This window comes from Populus nigra, chromosome 5 (assembly GCF_951802175.1).
Source record: "Populus nigra chromosome 5, ddPopNigr1.1, whole genome shotgun sequence".
Lineage (NCBI taxonomy): Eukaryota > Viridiplantae > Streptophyta > Magnoliopsida > Malpighiales > Salicaceae > Populus > Populus nigra.
This window is the reverse complement of record NC_084856.1, coordinates 14,186,781-14,193,676: the sequence shown is the minus strand read 5'-3', so window position 1 is coordinate 14,193,676 and position 6,896 is coordinate 14,186,781.

Sequence of the window (6,896 nt, the reverse complement as noted above, 5' to 3'; positions counted from 1 at the left end):
TTTTTTTCTCGAATTTAAATAGTAATACTTGGTAGAATAACTTGATGCAATTACAAGGATCATGACTCAAATCTTGTGTCGATTTGTGATTGGAACATTGAAGGATCCATTGAGGGCCAAACTGCAATAAGTTTGACCTAGTCCCTATAATTATAAACAAATTAATTGATTATTGTAGTATAAATTAGAGTAATAAAATGATCACTTGATTACCATTGACCATTCTCAATTTAGTCGTTTCTTGTTCAAAAATTACCTTTTTAATCAAAATTTCGCATCTTATTATTCTCACCTACTTTTTTTTTTTTACTCTCTTCTTTCCATATAAAAAAACAAACAGAAGAAATTGAAGAAAAAAGACGTCAGATTTATTACAAGAATAAGTTTTAATAGATTAAATTTGCAGATATAAAGAGTTTATTGTATTGGAGTTTTAATAAAATTTTAATTTTTTTCTTAAATATTTTTAATTTTTTTAGATTATTTTAATTTGTTGATATACAAAATAATTTTTAAAAATAAAAAAAATATTATTTTAATATATTTTCAAGTAAAAAATACTCTAAAAATAATTATAACTACATTTAATACCACTCAAGCCCCTTTTGATGTTGCGTTTTAAATAGGGTTTAGGTAAAATTTGAATTTTTTATTTAAAACTATTTTTTTTATTTTATTATTATTTTAATATGCTGATATAAAAAATAGTTTTTTTAAAAAATATTATTTTAATATATTTTTAAATATAAAATATTTTAAAAAATATTTACTCAATAATGTAGAACTTTTTGTTTTAAGAAAAAATGGAAAAACCACCCAGAGATTACTCTTTTGTCATTCTCGAAAAGAACAAAAAAGAAAGAAAGAAAGAAAAAGAAACTGTTTTAATAATTAAAGCTTATCAAATCCTTGGTCATGAACGTAATCTTATTGGAGATCTGAAAGGCTGTTTAACGGAGGGAAATGAAAGGGTAAACTATATATTTGCCCTTATGGGTATATTAATATTTCATTTCTACCCCGTAATTTAAAATATCTTAATGTTACCCTTATAGTGTTTAAGACGTTTCAATTTTGCCCCTTACTACCACCTATCAAAACTCTTTTAACTTTATGGTGTTTTTATTTTATTATTTCCTACTCTTCTCTCATTCTTTCCTCTCAAGTCCTCATTTATGCTATGATACTGTACAAAAAGACTGAAAAACGTGTCTAAAACTCAAAAACCAATTTTCAAAAGTAGGCAATTTAATAATTAAGAGTAACAATTTTTTTCTGATAATTTGTCTGTTTATATATATATTTTATTGAGATAACATATATATATATATATATATATATATATATATATATAATCCTTGCAAATAGAGGTTTCTGTCACTCGTCGCCGTGCTATTAACTCCACGCTGTTGGAATACATTTCCATTTCTTACTAATTCAGATACCATCCTGAGTCCTTTCCTGTCACTGTCGAATGATTAATCAATTACTTATTTTATAAGGACCAAAAAATAAAATTGGGATTATTCAATTTGAATTTTGGAAAGAATTCAGGCCAGGTTCGTTTCTGGTGGAGGTGTAGCCAGGGAAGGTTCGGTTGGAGAAGCCTAATGCACGTCGGATTGGCATTGACGCTTGTGACGTCATAGATCAATGGCTCGTTGTGGCAACCGTGTATCTGACTAGACTTGACAATATTCTGACTCTTTATATACTTGTCTCTAATTATCGGAGTCGGTTATGTTTTATAAAAATTAAATTTTTTTATTTTAAATTTTTTTTTGTGTTATTAAATCGTTTTGATAAATTAAAAATATTTTTTAATATATTTTTAGATAAAAAACACTTAAAAAATAATCACATCTATATTTACAAAAAAAACCCAAAATACCTGCACAGCAAACAAGACTATTATTGGGAGCTGAGATTTGTTCCATTGGTACTACAAATCAATGTTGTCAATTTTATTATAGAATAATCGATTTATTTTGTATTATTTAAAAAAAAACAAAACAAAATAAATTTTATCAAGCAACTCATTCCAGATTTTCCACTTAGAATGATTTTAGCAAAGATCCGATCTGTTCCGGAAAATCTGGCAGAAACAAAGGTCACCATGTTGGAGGCTATCATGGAGGAGATGGTGGTTAAGCCCTAATTGACACCTGGACGCTGATGTCAGCACTACTTTTATGTTGGGTTTTTAAGACAAATTAACCATTCAAAGACAGCAAGCGATACTTCCTTGTCGAGACTCTTTTTCCCTCTTTATTTATATTCTTTTCTTAGCTCAGCTATGACTAATACATGCTGTGTTTTTAAGACAAATTGGTTAAGTATCCAACTTTTCCCTCTTTAGCTTAATTTGGACTCCAATTTTCCTTAGCCATTACTGCTCCATCAACAAGAGTTAAAAGTGCTAGCAGCAGCTTATGTTGAATCTTTTTGGCTAACCATGACATCCATACATTTCGTACGTCCAAGTTCAATTTCAATTTTGCTACAAATTATGGCACGCGATTCATATCTTTTATTTTACAAGAGTAGAAGAAAAACACAATACTTACACATAGAGGCGAAATCAAAAAATAAAATTAAAAGGGTTAAAATGCTGTAATTTATACGGTGTCTTATAAGAATAATAAAAATGAACTTAAAAGAAACTGGAAAATTTTTTGCCTTGCAAGGGCCGGGATTTATGCCAGCCTCCCTCTATCTCCGCCCCTATATATATATATCAGCAACCTGTCTTGATTATAAAAAAGATATTCAATTCTTAATTTTTCAAATTCAAGTTTTAGAGTCAACATTTTAAAAAAAACTTTATTAAATGTTCTTGAATGCGTAAGATTAATGTGGAAGGTGTGCTTTTAAAATTGTTCGAGAAGTTGATTCAGTCTCAGTTTATGCACAAGTTAATTCAAAGATATCTCTCATTGTTGAAAAAAAAAAAAGCATTACTAAAACAGGTATGCTCCTCCATTATTAAGCATGCATGGAACATGAAGAAGAAAATTTTTTGAGTTTGAACATAGCTTTAGAAATTAAAATAAAATATTTTTTATACATTAATGTGAATCTTTGAGTTTTACTCTCAGCTGTTATCATGAATTCAGTTTCACTGCTTCTCATGGGGATGCAAAATCCGACTCCTAAAAGAGGAAAAACTGGAGCCCACCAGCAAAGAAGGGGAGGAATACCTTGGGCTGAAAATCAAGCTCAAAGAGGAAATGTGCAGCAGCTGCCCAAACTAATCAGGAAAACCTCAGGCATAGAACCAAGTCCAAGAAGATATTGGGCTCGAAACTAAGCCCAGAAACAAAGAAGAAGGATGCTCTAAACCGAGGAGGCAAACCTTGAGATGAAACCGAGCCCAAGGAGAGAACGTCGGGCTCAAAACAGCCCAAAGGAAGAAAATATGGGCTACGAACCAAGCCCAACAACAAAGAAGAAGGATGCTCTAAAAACCGAACACCCAGGGATGAAAACCTTGGACTCAAAATCGAGATCAGGGAAGAAAAGCTGGGCGCAAACTGAGATGGTGCTCTAAAAATGGAACACTTAGGGAGGAAAGCATTGGGCTCAAAGTCTAGCCCAACAACAACAAAGAACAAGGAAGAAGTTACAAAGATAGAAGGAAAGTTGGGCTCAAAACCAAGCCCAACAAACAAAGAAAACATGACATGGAGGAGATCTCTGGACTTCAAAAATATTTGGCGATCAAATCTGAGATGAAAAATCTTGAAGGACTAGAGCAGTTTTTAGGTATTAAGGTAGCCTTGTCATAGCAAGACATATTTCTGTTACAAAAGAAGCATGAGTTGGACTCTTGCTTTTAGAATGCTCGAATGCAAGCATATTAATGCTCTAATATGTGAAATTCAAAATCTGGTAACCTAGTTACATGGGACGAGAAAAAAGAAGAAGAAAGTCATGGAATACTCTGATGAAGAATCTGAGTTTAGAGGAATGATCAAAGGATTTTTGTGAACTTCTTTAATTACAAAGGATTTTTGTGAACTTCTTTAATTAAAAATGTTACTAATGGAGATTGGTATATGCACTTGTTTTGTGGATTTTTTGTTTGTTGGTGACAACAAAGTAGTCCTAAATATTTGCTTATAGTTCAATTCAAATCATACAAAACATGTTGAAGTAGATTGATATTTTATTAAATAGAAATATAAGGATGAGATAATAGTAAAAATGTTGTTCTTTTAAAAAATCTCACTCTCATTTGTAGAAATAAAACTGTATTTAATTTTAATTTTATTCTCTCTCCTCATTCTCATTTGGGCTTTATTTACTTTAACAAAAACACGTATAAATTAGGAATAAGACTTTTTTGTTCATTTTCATCATATAAATTATCAATAACAACTTCAAGTATTGAAAATTAAATGAATATAAATAAGTTGAAATTAAAGAAATATTTTAAAACCTTTCCTAATAAATTAGTACATCCTTATACAAGATGTGTATTAAAAGTTTGAGTCCAAGAAAAAGTTTAGATAAGTCAAACAAGCTTTATGATAAAAATAAACATTCCATAAATATTTTTGCATATTATTTTTCATTAAATTAAAGACATTAAAATGTTACGAATTATTGATGTTAAGAATTTATCAAACCATAGTTTTCTCTATTGTTTAGGATTGTAACTTTAGGGTTTGAGAAACTCTAATTTCTTTCTTATTGTTATATACATTGTCAATTAGTGTTAGAACAAGTTGACATGTTCAATGGATTGAGATGTTGGAAATATCTTCCCACCTCGTGATACAGGTAAGGAGTAGAGGCTATATGGAATGTTGTAAGATCTCAAGAGACAACATAAAGAACTCTATCACAAAGATTTGAGTGGTTGGATCAATTACCAATAAAAGACGCAAATAGGCAAACCAAATCCCAGATCTATTCCTACAAATCCATATAGGCATCATGTCTGCATAGAGAATAGTGTTTACAATTGGCGATGCACTAGAGATTCTCAGCAATTCTTTTCATATATATACATTCTTTATTTTAATGAAATTTCTTTATTTGATAGGGGTTTCTTTAAGAAAAAACTTACAAAGATGAACACCATATTTGTTTCATGGTAAATTAACACAATTTATGTTTTAAGTGATCTCAGGTTAGCCACGATCACTTTGTTTTTACTCCTACCCTAATTGATCAGGGGATTTTTAGAATTATGGAATTTAAATTTTAATCAAACTCTTAAACTTGGCATAAATTCAACCCAGCTCAAGCCCAAGAGCCTTGGGTTAGCATAGGAACTTAGCCAAGCCCTTTTAGCACTCAAGTATTAATTTAAACCTTATCTGGACACTTGCATGTTGGTTCTTGGCCCCATCCCTATCTTCATTGCAATTCCTAGAAGAAATCTCAAGATCAAGTCATTTTCAAGCTTTGCTCGCACCACCTTAATTTCCTAAAACCTTAAACCTTTATCTTCTATGCTTATTTTTCCAATTAATTTTTTTTTGTAGCAAATATTTCAATGGCTTCTTTTTAAAAAGTCGATAACAATCTAGACACTCTGTCCTCGTAAGTACACATTATTTTTCAACAAATTATCATTATTGTTTTCTTTATTCACTTGAGCTCATTCAATTTCTTTTATTACTTTATGGGTTTGCAATTTTATTAATTCTATTGCCAAAGGTAAACCATTTCGGTCAGATATTTGGTCGTTTTTTGCTCATTCAAAGATAGAGTTCAATTTATGACTTACTATCTTGAATAAGCTACCTACAAGAGATTTTCTTTAAAGTTGTTCTTTTGGTAAACAAGACTGAAACAACAAAATATGTTTTATTTTATTGTGAGTTTGTATAGAAATTATGGTTATGGGTGGTAGCATGGTTAAGATAGGAATGAATTTTACCAAAATCTTTAGATTTTTCTTTCTTATAGTGGCATGGAATGGTCCTAGGACCTATACAAATACATGAGTGGCTGTTGTTGTTTTGTGGTATAGTTTGGTCTATTTGGAATGACTGTAATAATTTGATTTTCAATGAGGTAGTAATATATTATGATGACATTTATCACTTTTTTTTCCTATAGAGTTGCAACATAAGCAAAATGTCATGATGAGAGCTTTTATTATACAAGGATAAATTTGCTACAATCATCAAGGCAAGAATGCAAAGTGAATCACATGGATACCAATATGTCAGTTAAAATGGAATAGAAATGCTTCTCTAGATGGCAAACTAGGGCTCTAAGGAATTGATGGTATATTAAAAAGATCATGAGAGTGCTTTTTCTATATCTTTACATGATTCATGAGTATTAAAAATTCCAACACAACTAAGGTTTAAACAATTTAAAAGAAATTCAATTGGATATTGATTGTTATTATACTTCTTTTAAAGACTAGATTATAGAGTCTAATTCATATAATGCCATTACTTGGAGTAAGGGTACCAATATCATTTGGCCATGATGTTTACAAAATGACTTCAATGTCATTTCAAATCCATGTAGTATTCTTTCTTATGTGAATTTTAAACATTTTCATAGAAAGAGAAATCATATAGTGGATTACTTAGACAAGCAGAGAGTTAATAGGGAAGCTGATTTAATTGCATAGTTATAATTTTATTACATTTTTGTGTGTGTTTGATCTTTGGTTATATTTTAGTTCAGTGAGTTAATAAGAAAGTTGTTTTAGTTGCTTGGTTCTGGTTTGCTTGTAAAGAGTCTAGAACTCTAACTTTATTTCTTTTCTTTTATGTTAAGCTATGCTCTTAATGATAATATCAATTCTTGATAAATTTCTCATCATATATATATATAATATTTACTTTCCAACTTTCCAACCTGACCAGATACGAGGCATGGTCTCATTTAATTACAAAACATAAGGCAAAGAGTTGAACAAA